This window comes from Miscanthus floridulus, chromosome 9 (assembly GCF_019320115.1).
Source record: "Miscanthus floridulus cultivar M001 chromosome 9, ASM1932011v1, whole genome shotgun sequence".
Taxonomy (NCBI): domain Eukaryota; kingdom Viridiplantae; phylum Streptophyta; class Magnoliopsida; order Poales; family Poaceae; genus Miscanthus; species Miscanthus floridulus.
The window spans coordinates 45,950,940-45,968,016 of record NC_089588.1 but is presented as its reverse complement, the minus strand read 5'-3'; the positions used below and the strand labels follow the sequence as shown (position 1 = coordinate 45,968,016).

Here is a 17,077-nt window from a genome sequence, read left to right as displayed (position 1 = left end):
ACCAATCACCATTAATCACGTTGATAATAACATCTGATTAGAAAATAAAATAAGGGTACATGTGTCTTTTATGTCTCTCTTAATTTATCTTAAAATTCCTATAATGCCCTATAATACAAGACAGAGGGAGTATGTGTATACATACATGCGGATATATCAGAGAGAAAACAAACCCCACAAAACGCTGCATGCATACAGCTGTAAAGAATAAAGATAGCCCCAACTACATTGAATTATTTTCTTTTTAAGACAAAAAATGAATTCCATAATATTATTTTTTTAGGATGGAGGGAGTAAATAAATTGCTTTCAGAAATGCTATACAACACACATGTTTTTTAGCATAAAAAACACATGGATTTTCTTTCTCTCTGCTCAACTGTGGGCAGCTTTCGTACGTACACCACAGCGCTAGCCAGCAGCCGGCATGGTGGCGGCGGCGTCTAGATCTCACTAGCATCTCAGAATGGACCGTCCCACTAACATTTGTTGTTCTCTGGTCAGCGATGGCGTAATTTGGTGTACGTACGAAAGCTGTTTGGATTTGTCCTCTTCTACTTGTATAGAAAAAAAATATTTTTTGTAATATGTAGATTTGTGGATCTGTGATCTTGTGATTATCTGAAGGTATAAGAAGACTGGAGGTAGAAGAAGGCTGAAGGTAGAAGGAGGATGGAGGTCGTTGAATCTTAATTCTATGGTGTAAAAAAATTCATGTATTGAAACTACATAAAACACATAGACAGACTCATTGCTTTTTATATATGGTGCCTATGCTCTAATTTTCTCCTTCGTTTTGTATAGTAGGGCATGCAACAATGACCTCGACATCGATATCAGCACATGGGTTCAGAGCTGATCAACCCAGTTCAACGTTATCGGTCAACTACGTCGCCTCATATCGATCTCCATCTCCTCGCGTTGGGTCGCTCCAAGTCGCCGCCTGGAGTCAAGTCAATGATGCCTGACAAGTGGCAACAACGGAGCTCCGATCCAAACAGGCCAAACTGCCGTGTAGAGTGCGCTGCTCGGACGCTCAGGACTTGTTTAGTTTCTCCCAAACTCCCAACTTTAGCACTATGCAAAAAGAAGATTTTTCATCACATCAAATTTATAGTACATGTATGGAGTACTAAATGTAGATAAAATCAAAAACTAATTGCATAGTTTGGTTGAACTTTGCAAAACAAATCTTTTAATCCTAATTAGTCAATGTTTGACAATAATTCATAAATACAAACAAAATTACTACAGTGTTTGTCGTCACATCAAACACTATGCAAAATGCCGATTCTGACCGAACTAAACAAGGCCTCAATATGAAACAGGCTTTTGTCCCCGGACGTGCTGCCTGGAGTCACGTTGTTTTGACGGCCTGATATAGACAGCAGTATCTGAATGCTCTCCATTCTGTTGCGGTCACATCAAGTGAACCCGTGGGCTGGTCTTCACGATTCACGAACTAGACTAGGGGGTGTTTGGTAACGGTCGCTGTCCCATCGAATATTTAGACACACATACTTCCTTTGTCCCATATTAACTGTCGTTTCTGGTTTTCGTGCCACAAATTTGACTCGATTTGTAGAAAATACGTACAACATTTGTATCTTCAAATAAATTTATTAAAAAACTAGATTCAAAGATCTTTCCAATGATACTAATTATGTACCATAAATATTAATATTTTGTAATATATATTTTATCAAAGTTGTTTCTCGGAAAGCGAAAGCGACAGATATTTTGGGACGGAGGGAGTATATATAGAGTATTAAATGTAGATTAATTACGAAACTAAATGCACAGATTGAGACTGGTTTGCGAGACGACTTTTTTAAGTCTAATTAGTCCATGATTTTGACAATGTGGTGCTACAATAAACATTTACTAATGACAGATTAATTAGGCTTAATAAATTCTTTAGCAGATTACCGACGGATTCTGTAATTTGTTGTTTTATTAGTATCCGAACACCCAATACGACATCCCCATGTGACACCCAATGTAATACCCCAAAACTTTACACCCTGAATTTAAACCAGGCCTAGATGAAGCAAAGCAAGCGACGGTTGTCTTCTACCACACCGACAGCTGATGTACAGAAACTAATGGTGAATCCGGTGGCGAAGAAACAAGAGTGCGCTTGTTCGATGAATGAGGTGGTTCATTTCTTCTCGCTTCTCACTTTTTTATTTGGTTCATGTAATAGAATGAGTTAGATCCATCATCACATCATTCCTCATAAACTAATAATTAATATATGCATGAAGAATGGGTTAATTCTGCTAAAATTTATAGGATAAACTTATAATGCATCACCTCGTGAAGCATGGTATGACTCCGTAAACCAAACACAGCGTAAGCGAGTCAATCATCATATTTGAACATCAAAAGGTACCCGGTATACTTGATTAGACTTTGGTCATGGACTAATTAAATAAATCCGACTGACGTACACCCGGCGAGCCCTCCACTAACGACTACGCGCATGACGTGGTTTGTTCGACGTCGCCATCCCACACGTTTTAAGCAAAAAGTACATCGCCTACCTTTACCTATTTTTAATCTGAACTTTTTTTTTGAAGGAACTAGAGGAGCTGAAGCTCCTACAGAAATTAAACTATCGAACAAAAGTTCACCAGTTACAAGACAGAGAGCTCAAGAAACGAAAAAGGAAGAAAAAAAATTAGGCTAAGAAGAGCAATTACAACAGATTTTGACACCCATGATTCAAACGAATGAGCTGATCTTTCTTTTGCCCTGAGAGAAAGCAGGGCAATCTCCTTTTGGAAAGTTCTCCAACTAGACTGAAAGTTTGGTTGCAGACCCTCGAAGATTAAGTCATTCCCAGCAGTCCAAATTCTCCAACCCATTAGAGTTATTGGGTTCATGAAGAATTTGGAGCCCAGTTGCAAGGTAAACCCCTCTAGGATTTCAGACAAGCTCCCTTGTTGCTTTACTGTCAGGTTCAGCAAGTTCCAGCGGTCCACTGCAAAAGGACATCTAAAGAAGAGGTGTTCAGCTGTCTCTTCAATTGACTGTTGACAAAGAACAGATTCAAATGAATCCAGATCCATGTGCCTCCTTCTCAAAATATTATTGGCGCTTAGCCTATTCTTGGTCGGCAACCATAAAAAAAACCTTGTCCTTCGGTTGACAAAACGACTCCCAGATCCAGTTATGCATAGGGTCACTATATATAGGGATGTGAATATACATGACGTGCCGCTCTTGGGAGGTCGGTGATTGAAGGGGGTGATTCGTACGACATTCAGATGGCCGAATGTTGTACTCCTAGAGCTGATATCTAGTAGATCCGAGTGGAACCAAGTCCCCCATCGAAGGGTTCCTAGCCATGGCCGTTTGCCTCCCTCGACGGGGAAACCTCGACTGGTCTCAAAGTTGGACTCAGATATGTGCTATAGTGTTCAGGCCACTCTATGCTAGACAATACACTGCTAGTAGGTCCATCAGGCTCATACCTCACTTATGGTTTGGTCTTGGGTGGCCTCGAGCCCATTGATGGGCAGGCCTTCGAACCTAATTTGATTTTGTCAGGGGTGCCGATGTCGTGAACACCTAAGCCCTTTGGCCTGATTGGAGGCCTAGGGCGGCCAAGGCCTAGTCGGGCAAAAGAAACCATCAGGATGGGCGTTTGGGGTAGTCATTGATCGTAGGCTGCGTCCGGGCAGAAACTGCATTAATTAGAATATTTTGGGAATTTCTAGATTTGTTGGGTATTTTTCCATTGCACTAGAGCTAAATCTATTTTCTTAGAATCTTCTAGAGATATTTTCACGAGCTCTAAATGTTTTATTTGGTTTATGTCATGTCCCGATGCATCTCTAGGATTTTCTCAAAATTTAATAATCGTATATACATTTTTCAGGGTGTAAAAACCTTATATGGTATTTACCAGATTTTTTATTGTAAAAACTGATAAAAGTGCCTTGAAACCGCTTAACCTAGGCAGTGAGGTAATAAACTGTTTTAAGGGTAATGGTAAAATATCTTGAAATTCATCCAAAAAATCAGACAACAAAAATAGATCAACGAGGTAAATTTTTTTCCTTCTACGCAGAAGAAGGGCTAGGGTTTACCTGTTAAGAACTTAAATTGGGCCGGCCAAATTTGGTTTTTGCAAGCAAGGGCTAGACTTCACATGGCGCCTGAAAGAAAAACAACACCCGTGATGAAATTGTGTGGTGTGTGAGGGTGTTTTTCTAGCGGTGTGAAGCAAATTTTCATAAGAGTTTAGGTGCACATTAATAATCTTCTTTCACGAAGGTTTACACACCCCTTCATGAAAAATGTATTTTCATGACCGTTTTGGCAACACCTTCACAAAAAGGATTAATTTTGTGTGAGCTCGTTCTTAACTCATGAAAATTCACCATTGCCACACAAAATCTCTGCTTTTTTAGTGGAATTATTTTTGGTTAAAATAACCCTTCTTTTTAAACCCCGCAATTTTTATTTTAAAAACAATTTTAGCCACTAAATTTTCTAAGAAACCTTTGTCCTTATGTCGATAAGATATCAATACATAGAGTTTACCATTATTTTCTAGCAAATAAAAGAAAATGTCTCTTCATACTAGGCACAGTGTTGCTAACAAATTACAGTATTGCCTAGTAATGTTTTTCTTTTCCTAAAGGAGACATTAAGTGGTACAGTGTCAAGAGTTATTGTATTAGAGTAATTAATTTTTATACATGGTTTCAATACTTCAATGTATTGAAAAATCAGATATTCAAATTCGTCGTAAAAAATTGATAGATGTGACCCTGGTAACGGGCCGTCAGAATCTAAGGGCTGACCCTGGTAAAAAAATTGATAGATGTGACCCTGGTAAAAATCAGATATTGGCGACGCATTACCACTTAGTACCAGCTACGCGTCATTTTCAAACAAAATTGGGAACGAAAGAGCATATGTCCTCCTTCTCTGACAGGTTTTTTCAACCAGCGTGACGCAACTGACGCTCGAGCAACACTCGGACAGATTTTCTTGTTGCGGCCGGGTAATTGACGTACGTGAACATGACACCGATAGCCGCCTAGCCTATCATCTGTCAAGCCGTGCTAAGGCTCCAATCAGCCCGTGCTCATCAGCTATCATCTGTCCAGCCCACATATCCACATCCCCGTCCCCATCCATTTTCAGACCCCCAAAGGATTGGCTTGCAGTACGTACCAGCTCTCTTTAAAATCAAAGGAGCTGTTAGTCTAGTCGTGCCAAAAAAGATAGCAGTTCAATGGATTGCCAAGAACCTTTGGCACACACTACGAGAGTAGCAAGCTTTTTGGGCTTTTGACGCCGGCGCTATTAGCTTGCCGCACGCCAACTTGTTTTTTCCCGTTGCATCTACAGCTCTCAGATCTGCTTAACATATCTTTCGGAGGATGTTACTTATTGCTACTATTAGATGGCTTACTAATAAGAAGTTTGTTCTTTATAACATTAAGATCTTTTATAATGGTTGGAATCGCTTCCTATCGCCTCCGCAAAATAGCTATTTGTATTGATTTTATTCGTCCACGGACAATATGATCATTGCGCACGACCCTCCACCCAGACCCCATGCCGAACTCGCCAGTCTGCCCCAGTCGCACGCACCTCGCTCGCGTGCTCGCCCTAGCCGCTCTGCCCACTTTCCTCACACACCGCCGACACCACCACCCTGCCCTCGTCGTCGCCCGCCGCGGTGGCAGCCCTGCCCTCGGCCCCGCCATCCCCGCCGTCGCCCTAGCCTCGCCCCCGCCGTCGTTCTCGTTCAGATCCAGTCCGTGGAGATTTCGGAGTCTGTCTTACGGCTCTACAACTTCGACGCCGCTGGCAATGGTGCCGGTAGCATCTCTGTAAGCCTTCTCTTTTACATGGAGCTCCTAATTTCCCTGAGCAATGTTTTCAAGTCGTTCAGTCGAACCTAGTCGCCATGGAACCGACCAGGAGATTAATCGTGATTAGTCGTCGACCAGGCCAATTAGCAGTTTAGCAGAGAGCCAGAGAGGCTGCAGAGTGAGGGATGGGGGAGGAGGGAAGAAGATGGAGAAGGGAAAGGCACATACCGTCGTCGGAGCAGCTCATCACGAAGAACGGCGACCACTTGACCTGGCAGAGGGCGCCGCCGGCTACACAACTCACCAGAGAGGAGAATAGTGTGCGAGGGAGGAGAATAGGTCACCAGAGACAGGGAATAGAGCGCGCGGAGGAGGAATCGTGCGTGGGAGGGAGGAAACGCGCGCGGGAGACTAGAGGCGCACGGGGGGGGGGAAATTGCGGCGTGTGCCTGCGTGCCTCCTGCTTTTTGGTGTCTATTCTAACCTTAACAGACCAAATTGCAAGCCCAATAGGCCACATATAGGCCTGGTTAAACAGGCCCAAAAAACAGAGCAACCAAACTAGTCGTCTCTGTCCTAGTCGGACGATTAATAACGATTACTCTTTGATTAATCGGACGACCAGCTTTCTGATCGAGCTGGTCGCCTCGGTACCCCAAATCGGTCACTAAGGACCGATAAGGATGATTAGTCGCGATTAATCATGATTAATCAGACGACTTGAAAACATTGTCCCTGAGAATGCGTTACTTTCTTTCAGTAAGCAGCATCAGAGTATGTGTTTGCCACTAGCAAATGGAAGAATAGAGGGGGAAATGGGACCAATGCGATTCACCTAGGAACTAGCATTCTCCTGATTGCCAGAGTTATTTTTCTGTTAAAAGATTTTGTGATTGATCGGTGTTTTGCCTTTAAACTTTTACAGATTGTAATCAGTGTTGTGATAGACCATCGTCTCAACAGTTGAAACAATTTTTGTTGGGTAGCCAAATGATTTGCCTGCTTGAACATGTTCAAGTTGTTGATTAACCCGTATCCTTTGTCACCCCAATTATAAGTTATATAACTTCAGAATGGTTATGCCAGCTGCAGTTTGATCATTGCACTACAGATCATGGAGATAGCTAAATACTAATCATCTGAGGCTGAGCTGCTAGGCTGTTTATTTCTATGGTAATAATGATTTACCTCAATGGCACAAATATCTACAGGCCTTGATTTCTCTCCCTGTACCTCAGAAATGTGCAGGTTGTTACTGAAATACGACCTGTAAATGTTTGTTTGGACAAATGAAAATCATATAACCTAAGTATGCAAACATGATTCTGTAGCGAAATTAGTAAAATCTTACTTCATTGATATCTAAAGGTTTAGTAGCTGTGCTGCCAGAGCTGGTGCGATGGCTGGGATGGAACCCCCTGGGGATTGTTAAAAGAAAAAGACCCCAAAACCATTAAAGCAATTAATGCAATAGAAATAGCAAGCAAAGACTTACTGAACATCAACGCTATTATTTTCTTCCTCAACCTAAGCTAAACAGATAAATTTGTAACTTCATCAAAGCTTAATATTGGTCAACTTAATGCTTCTGTGATCAAGGCAACAAATCCAAAGGACAAGTTTTATATAGGTGAAAGTTAAGTTTCTAGCCCTTATTTCATCATAATAGAACTGTCAGTGATCCTATCTCTTCTAAGAAAAAAGAGGAACGTACCAGTAAGCAAGAAAAATGAGAAAGGGGTTGTGCTTGTGCGTTTCCTTGTGGGTCTTCCATTGTAATATTTGGCTGTGTTGTGTTTGAATATCCATGACTTGAAACTGATGGCAGGTCAATATTGACGACCAGGCACATCTATGGCTCCCTGCCTCAGTACATCAGACTCTGAAACTGAAGGCCCATCAATGTTATCCATGTTAGTACCAATTCTTGTCTCAACATCCTCATTTGCTGAACAATTTAGAGCATTGTTGTCATAGTAATCTTGATTCCTGCAAAGCAACCTCATCAGAAGAGTGTACATCTCATGTTTTGAATCACAAATTTGCAGGAAAATGTTTTCACCTGACATCTATTCGATTAACTGATGAGGATTCATCTAGAATATGGACCTGACATGGCCGAGCTGGATGATCTGGTTGCCGGCGCCAGGGATGGGGATGGGGATGGGACGGCCACAACAAAGCCCACTGCCGAGACCTCCACTGGCGTCTCCATCCAACGTCGTCGCAGGTAACCGCAGCGGAGTGCGACAAGCTCGATGACCCCAAGGCCAGGCGGCCCTCCTCCATGCTGCCCTTGGCCCGATCAAAAGCGGGAGGCCTCCTCCGCTTCGCCCTTGACAGAGCTCGGGCAGCAACACCGCCGTTCGCCAGATCGAGGCCGGCGGCCTCTTCCATGCCGCCCTTGGCCGGATCGAGGCCAGGCCGCGCTGTCGTTAACCGGATCGAGGCCAGGCAGCCCACCTCCGCGCCGCCCTTGGCCGGATCCAGGCCGGGAGGACCCCCTCTGCGCCGCCATTGACCGGATCCAGTCAGAGCGCTGGAGCTCGAATAAACCCTAGAAATAAGCTATATAGCTTGAATTATTCATCCCAACTATACTACTCAAGAAAATATTTATCTAACTACGGTACTTAATTGAATCATACACCCTACCTATACTACTCAAAATATTTTTTATTGCAATTATGGATTTACCATTTTACCCTTTATTAAATAAAAGAACTACGAGAAAGGAATTATCACTTTTTGATTTAGAGTCCTAATCCCCTCAATTTTGGAGACGATGAGAGGCGACGTGACACATATGGGTCCACCGACCATAGACACACCTATCGCCTCCCATCGCCTCGCTCTCATCGCCTCTCATCGTTTTCTGCCTTTCTAGCCGTCGGATCGTGCGACGTGAGCCATCAAAATTCCTCCAACCATTGTAAAAAATTTCTATAACATTATTAGCTCGGCTATATATTGTGATGTTTCTGGAATTTTCGTAACTCTGTGTGCTTTAAGAGAGTGACTTTGGACGGGACAGAAAATGTTGCTGATGTGGATTACCAAGATGCTGGAAAGATGAAAATGCATGTGGGATCAAGCAAACCTAGGAGAGAAGGTGGACTCTTTTATGTGGTTGCTGCAAAACCAAAGCCTCGCAGCTACCCATAGGATCGGCCGGAACCCAAAAAGCTACTCAGACTTGTCAGTAGCCCTGCCCCCTCGCCGTCTGCTGCAAGTGAGGAAGCCTCTGCTGAGGCCGATGACCAAGAGCACTTGGACCAGCCGGCTGAGACTCGGCCCAAGAGGAACAGAAGGCCCAACCCACCAGTACTTGGCCCTGAGTGGCGTGTGTGAGTGATATATATGTATCGAGAGAGGGAGGGAAAGGTTATCAGAAAGGGAGAATTATCTATCTGCACTGAAATAAATCAGTGTTCTGTATTTGGTATTTAAAAATTTGAACTTTTCTATTTGTCATTAAGTTAAAATTCTCTTTCTTAAATGGCACTGCCGTTCATTTTCATTGTTCATCTGTTAGTTGACTGGTTTGATCGTGTCAGTTTTTTCTCCCTATGTCCAATGTACCATCTGTTACTGAAATTTGGCCGAGACCCCGAAATCCTAGATCCCGCGACCTTCTTCCCCTTCTTCCCCGGCTTTGTTGTGCCACTATGCGAGGCTGTCCTGGCTCCACGGCCGCAGCGCGAGCAGGCCACCCCCGCCCTCTGCTCGACGAGCCGTGGCCTAGGGGTGGGGGAGGGGGGGCGTGGCCTGAGCCGCCGCAGCCGGCTAGCGAGGCTTCTCGACGAGCCGTGGCCTGGGGTGGTGGCGTCGGAGATGGTTGTGGCCGTGCGAGTAGCTGTTAACGTGGTGGCGGAGCTTGAGCGTGGCAATGGCGAGTGCATGGCGCGGCGAGCAAAGGTATAACCACGAGGGAGAGGGAGAGCAGCAAGGTATAACTGCGCCACGTACGCCGTGCTGCCCCGGCGTCCGCTGCACCGTCAACGCGGATGTCGTCTCAGCGCCATAGCCACCCGCTGCTTGCCTTGTTCCGTAGCTCTGCAAAGCTACTACCCCACGCCGCGCTGCACGGGCGTCAGCTGCGCCACGCACGTCGCCCGTCCTCCGCGTGCCAGCTCTATCGCGGCCATGCCGTGGTGTTGAGCCCGCTCCTCCAGCTGCTTATACAAGGGGCGCCCCTCTCGCCTCTTGACTCTCCTCCACCACGCCGAGCCGCTCATCTCCGCAGCCACCCACCCCTCGCTCATCTTCATCCTCCTCTGCCCTTGCACAGAGAGGAGAGCGCCCGTGTATCTCCCTCCCCGCGCTGCAATCGGCCGAGGTAGCTAGCCTACGTGAATCCCCTACCTCTCCTCTCCCTCCCCATGCCCTTGGATTCGAGAATGGTGGCCGAAATCGCCCGCTAGCCGAGCTCCAGCAGCCGTCCATGGCGGACGTGTGCCTGAGGAGCACGACGACACCCTTGCTCTGTCCCTTTATGTGTTCTGTACCCCTCTCCCTCTGTTGTGTTCCTACGGGCCCAAGACCAAAAGGCCGAAGCCTGTTTAGAGTCAGCAAGCACGGAACGCCTCTCCAGCAACCACGTGCACGAACCCAATGGCAGGCCAATCACGTACATGCAAATATGAATATTTTATTTTGCATCAAACAAACAACCATCTTCTAAAATCCATATCTCCCACGTTTATATTGGCCTAAATAGTAATGGTTTATTTCCAATTCGTAAAAATTATAATGTCACCAATTCAAATAACCTTTTATGATTTCTTTATTTGACAACATGTTTATTTATTCTTTCCCTATTTGGCACCATGGGTTTTTCTACAAACAAGGGTATTCATGTCATTTTGCCAGTCACTTGACACTGTTACTGTTTAAAATGGATGGTAGTGCTATTTACGAAAGCAAATTTCAACTAGGTGCAGATAAGAAAGTTCAAAATTTTGAGTGCCAAATATGAAACACTGATTTGTTTGGTCGGTAGTGCCATTTACGAAAGCAAATTTCAACTAGGTGCTAAATAAGAAAGTTCAAATTTTTAAGTGCCAAATACGAAACACTGATTTGTTTCAAGTGCCAAATAGATAATTCTCCCTATCAAAAAACTGTAAACTCTAAACTTTTATCAAGCACTCATCTAAGATTCTCTCCTGTGTTCTTCCTTCTCCCCCAAGTTGCTCCTCCCCCCACCTCTCTGCTATCATTTGGTATCAGACTATCCGGTCCTGGATCCCGATTTGCCCCACGCGCACTTCACCCCCCTTCAATGTGCCCGCGGCGCCATGGATCCAAACCTCAAGCTCGTGCTCGATGAGATCAACCGCTGGTTTGATGCCCAAGACCAGAAGTGGGAGTCATGCTTCTCCAACCTCGAGCAGGCTCACTCCGCTCGCGCCAACGAGGTCGATCAGCGCGTCTCCGCCCTTGAATCGACGGCTGCCGTCCTCGAATCAGACTGCGCCGAGCTCGCTAAGGCAGACGTCCATGCGCGGCTCACCAACCTAGAGGCTGTCTACGTCGACCGGTCCGACGATGTCCACATGCGCCTCTCCGCCCTCGAATCCATCCGCGTCGACGACATGTTCGCCGAGACAGCGGACCGAGTGACGACCCTAGAGACGGCGGCTACGGATCTGGGCACCTAGCCCCGGAGGTTGAGGCTCTCATCGACGATCTCAAGCTAGAGGTCCAGAAGATCTCGAAGACTTGGGATCACGCGTCTCTGGCTTCCTTGACTCACCCTCCTGGGTTCCTGCTTCACCCCATTGTGGCCGGACCCGACGTACTCGGTATACCTTTATCGGCGACCGGGCGTGCCTCTGCCGGAGCATTCGCCGATGGGCCCAGTGGGCACCACGTTCCAACCTCGCCACGAGATCTTGCGGCCGGGTTGCATGCGACCCCGTCCAATGTCCCGGCCAATGGTATGAACACCGCTCCTCACTCTATTTCGATTCCTCAATTGGCACCGCTTCCTCGCCCACCACCACCGCCACCGCCAGCCCCAAATCTACCACCGCCAGCCCCAAATCCTCACTTAGGTCGTTTGCCTAAACTTACTTTCCCCTGATTCAATAGTGAAAACCCCCGTTCCTAGCGTACCTTAGAGCATCTCCAAGAGTTCCCTAAACCTTCTCCTAATCCTTAGTTTTTAGAAAGAAGTGAAAAATCCCTCGCCAACAACTCCTAATATAACCTCCTAATATTTTAGAAGTTGGAAAAAATCCACCTCATCCGCGTAAAACTACGTGGACTCTCGTCACGCGGAAAGAGGTCGTGGCCGCTCTCGCGCGCTGCGGCGCGGTCGTCGCCCTCGAGTCCACCATCATCTCCCACGGTCAGCTTGCTCCTGCCTTTTCCTTCCGGTTCCCTCTTCATTCGCCGCGCCGCCCTCTTCTGGTTAGCTTGGCGCATCAAAGTTCGATTCGATTTAATTCCATGGCGTGCTCCATTTGATGGATGTCCCTTGACTACAACATGCTTCACGCGTCCCGTGTAGGTATGCTGTACCCGAAGAATCTCCAGACCGCCATGGAGGTGGAGGCCATCGTCAGGGACAATGGGGCTATCCCTGCCACCATAGCCATCCTAGATACGCGCCCTTGCTCGTCGGCGTGCTTGTCGTGGCTCCTAGCTCGGCCGTGCGGCCCTCTGCTCGCCCGCGCCGGTGTTGCCGCCGCTGCCATGCCCGTTGCGGCCCTATGCTCGCCCGCGCCGGTGTGGCCGCCGCCGCCGCGCCCAAGGCTCCGCGTCATGGCTTCTACTGTGCGACTTGTACGTGCTTGTTCTCAGGTACGGGCACAAGGCAGCAAGCTCACCATCTGCGTGCTTCTCCTCAGGAGGAGGAAGATGATCGTATTAACGAAAATGCCATTGAATGATTGGAATATGCTTTTGTAATATGTTTTGAGGAGTGAATTATTAGAAACTCTTGGAGATGGTCTTGTCTAATCCTTCCAATAGTTTTTTAGAAGTTGCTAAACTACAAAGTTTTAGGAAGAAAAATTAGGATACTCTTGGAGATGCTCTTAGCTGAGGATTATTTTGCCATGTATGGTGTCGAGTCCCCAATGTGGATTCGAGTGTCCCGCCAGCATGTCGATGGTCCCGTGAAGAGCTAGATTCATTCAATTGACACCACTATTCCCCGTTGTACCTAGACCGAATTTTGCAAACTCCTTCATGACCGATTTGACCGTGATCAACATGAAATCCTCATCCGCCAACTCTTTTCGGTTAAACAGATTTCCACTGTGTCGGCCTATGTCACCCAATTCGCTGAGCTCGTTGATCAGATGTCTTCTTACTCCACCTCCACCGATCCACTGTACTACACTATGCGTTTCATCGACGGTCTTAAGCCTGAAATCTGTTCTGTTGTCTTGATGCAACGCCCAAAAGACCTCGACACTGCTTGTACGCTCGCATCGCATTGTTGCAGGAAGAGGTGGCCGGCCCCATGATGTCCGAGCCGTCGCGCTATGGTGATTGGTCTTCTTCATCAAGGAGTTCTTCACCATCCAAGTATAATGCGCACGTGCCTCCTCGTCAAGACAAGTTGCCCATTGCTGCTGCGGCGGGAGACTCTGCTGGTGTTGCTACGCCTGAGTCCAAATTGGCGGTGGTTAAATCTTACCGCCGGGCTATGGGCTTATGTTACCGGTGTGCTGGCAAGTGGAGATCACAAATGTCCACCTGACATTTTGCTTGCTGTGATGGACATATGGGATTCTGAAGAGGCTGCCGAGTGCCCTCCACTGTCACCGAAAGACGACTCTGCTCCAGAGCAACTCTATTTAGCACTCTCTAAGGCTGCTGCTGGTGCTTCCATGGTTGTCCGCACAATGCAGTTTGAAGGATCAATTGGTGGACATCCTGTATTGATTTTGCTTTTTGCTTGACTCTGGGAGCTCTGCATCCTTTATCAGCAAATCTGTGGTTGCCAAGTTAACTGATGTGCAGCATAAAGCTATTGCTAGTACTGTCAAGGTTGTAGGGGGTGGAGTTCTGCATAGTGAGGGTCTCCTGTGTCAGCTTCCTTGGTCTGTTGGCCAATGTGAATTCCATTCGGATTTCAGAATCTTGGATCTGCAGTCTTTTGATGTTATTGTGGGGATGGACTGGCTTTCATCCTTCAGCCCAATGCACATTCACTGGGAACAAAAGTGGCTGGCTCTTCCTTACAATGGTCAATTTACTGTGCTGCAAGGTATGACTTCCCAGCGTCCGGCAACTCTGTACCTTCAAGTCTGTCAGTTATCTGACCCCAACTCGGAGAATGACGTACCGGCTATGTTGCCCCCTGAGATCGGCGCTCTGGTCGAACAGTTCAAGCACTTGTTTGAGCCGCCAACATCGCTGCCTCCTTCTTGGGCATGCAATCACACCATACCTCTAATTCCTGGTGCTCGTCCGGTATTTGTTCGGCGGATCCAGGGCCCGGGCTGCAGCCCGGGGCGAGTCTATGTAGCCCCTGTAACATATGTGGTGTTTAGCCTAAAAAACTATGATCTTAATTAGACAAAAGGAGGCCTAGGAAGCAACATCAGACTGTTTTGAATGTGAATCAGCAGCTCAGCTCGGGGCGCAGCCCCGTTCTGGATCCGCCCCGCTACCCTCTAGGACTGAAAGATGAGATTGAAAGACAAGTGTCTGACATATTGAAGCAAGGTCTCATTCAGACAAGTTCCAGCAGTTTTTCCTCTCCAGTATTACTCGTGAAAAAGAAGGATGATACTTACAGATTCTGCGTGGATTTCCGGCATCTCAATGCATTGACAGCAAAATCTAAATTTCCAGTGCCGGTGTTTGATCAGTTGATGGACGAGTTGTCTCAAGCCAGTTGGTTCTCCAACTTGGATCTTCACGCCGGTTTTCATCAGATACTGCTAGAACCCGGTGAGGAATTCAAGACCGCCTTTCAAACCCATCTAGGACAGTATGTGCACCTGGGACATTTCAAGGGGCTATGAACGCCACACTAGCTCCGGGGCTACGCTGGTTTGTGATTGTGTTCTTTGATGACATACTGGTGTATAGCAGAACATATGAGGAGCACTTATCTCACTTGTCACAAGTATTCCAATGGCTGTCGGCTGATCAGTGGAAGATAAAGTTGTCCAAATGCCAGTTTGCACAACGCTTTGTGTCATACCTGGGGCATGTTATCAGCGAGAAGGGTTTGTCCACTAATCCCGCAAAGATTCACGCCATTATCAGCTGGCCGAAGCCGTCCAACGTCTGGGAATTGCGTGGGTTCTATTAGCCCACAGGATCACGGGCTCACGTGAGTTGACCACTCACCAGTCTTGCCGATCACGGCCGAGCAGGACAGAGGCTGTTCGACCACACGCGCTATGGCTAGAGATAGAAGAAGAGAGAGAACAGAGCATACACACACAGTATAAGTACCAGCGTTGGCCGGAGCCCTATATAGGAGATAGCAAATCTGAACTCTCTGTTGAGTTGCAGTGGCAAACTATATATACAACTCTATGCATCTAGGCCTAGTACAGCTGTCCTGCTGCAACAGCGACTAGATAACACAGCAGGACTGACTTCTGCGCCTGTCCCTGCATGTGGCTACAGTCCGGCAGGTGAGCCGTTCGGCGCCTGCCTCTACAGTGGCTACAGTATCACAGCAGGGGCCAGTTCGGCGCCGCCTTCCCTTGTTGTGTGTTCACACAAGGAAGCAGTAGATTATCTAATAATTCTTCCCCTAATCCCACTGCTATCCCTTGTACCCCCTCCATGCCGATCGTCTTCTTCAGCTCCATGAGTCGAAGACGTCCGAGCGGCTTGGTGAGGACGTCCGCGAGTTGCCGACCAATTTCGACGAACTCGATGACGATCTACCCTCCATCGACACAGACCCTAAGGATGTGGAGCTTCACGTCGATGTGTTTGCTCCAGTCGTGCAGAACTGGATTCTTCGCGAGGGCAATGGCGGGCTGGTTGTCTACCATCAGTGCTGGTGGGTAAGCTTCCACGCCGGTTAGCTCGCCCAGCAGCCGGCGTAGCCACACAACTTGGCACGCCGCTGTGGCCACCGTTACGTACTCTGCCTCGCACGTAGACCACGCCACCACCTTCTATTTCAGCGACAGCCATGAAATTGGAGCCGACCCGAGGAAGACGAGCACTCCAGAGGTGCTCTGCCGTTCGTCGATGTCCCTCGCCATGTCTGCATCGCTGAACATAGTGAGCTGCAGCCTACTCCGTCGGTCTTGGGAAAAATGATCTCCTGATCCACCGTCTCCATGACGTAGCGCAGTAGTCGCTTCACCCCAGCCCAGTGATCCTCTCTGGGATCCTCCATAAAGCGACTGACGTAGCCCACGGTGAACGTAATGTCCGGCCTCGTGTGGACTAGGTAGCGCAGACCGCCGACGATGCTCCGGTAGAGTGTTGCATCCACCTTCACCGTGGTGCTGGCCTTCGTCAGCTTCAGCCGCTCCTCCATCGGAGTCACGTATGGCTTGCACTCAGCCATGCCGCTCCGCTCCAACAGCTTTGAGGCATACGCGCTCTGATCGAGCGTGAGTTCCTCCTTCCCCTGTTTCACCTCGATGCCGAGGTAGTAGGAGAGTGCGCCGAGATCGCTCATTCGAAAACGATCCACCATCTCGCGCTTGAAGCCGGTGACGATCAAGTCATCCACATACACGCTGCCGACGAGCTCCACCTTCCCCCATCGACGCGTGTAGAGCGCGTGCTCGGTTGCGCACCGCTGGAACCCAAGCTTGACGTTCAATGCTCATGGGGCCTACCGCAGCCCGTAGAGCGCTTTGCGTAGTTGGAGCACCCTGTGCTCCTCTCCCTTGATGGCGAAACCTGGAGGTTGCCTGACGAAGACCGTCTCCGCCAGCTCGCCATTGAGGAAGGCCGATTTAACGTCCAAGTGATGGACGCGCCAGTCCTTTGCTGCTGCCAAGGCTAGTAGCAAATGGATAGACTCTATGCGCACTACCGGTGCAAAGACTTCCTCAAAGTCGATGCCCTCGCGCTGAACAAAGCCTCGGGTGACGAGCCACGCCTTGTGCTTGACAATGGCGCCGAGCTCGTCCCGCTTGACCTTGTACACCCACTTCAGGCTGATCAGATGGCATCTTGGAGGTGGATCGACAAGCTGCTAAGTCTCGTTTTCTCCGATCGCCTTCATCTCCTCCAGCAGCGCCTGTCGCCAGTTTCCGTCGTGCTCGGCCAGCACGAACGTGGGTG

General features: G+C 47.8%; 1 long non-coding RNA gene across 2 annotated transcripts; it reads right to left on the bottom strand.

Moving 5' to 3' along the window:
* Positions 1 to 2,587: 2,587 nt before the first annotated feature.
* On the bottom strand, positions 2,588 to 8,364 carry LOC136481850 (uncharacterized). 2 transcript variants are annotated; one of them, XR_010764869.1, is made up of 5 exons: positions 7,902 to 8,364; positions 7,554 to 7,828; positions 7,191 to 7,257; positions 7,028 to 7,106; positions 2,588 to 2,999 (listed from the first exon to the last, which is right to left on the bottom strand). It is a non-coding gene; the product is annotated as an uncharacterized lncRNA (long non-coding RNA). The 2 variants fall into 2 exon arrangements; XR_010764870.1 differs by having other exon boundaries at positions 7,949 to 8,364.
* Between the last annotated feature and the right edge of the window lie 8,713 nt (positions 8,365 to 17,077).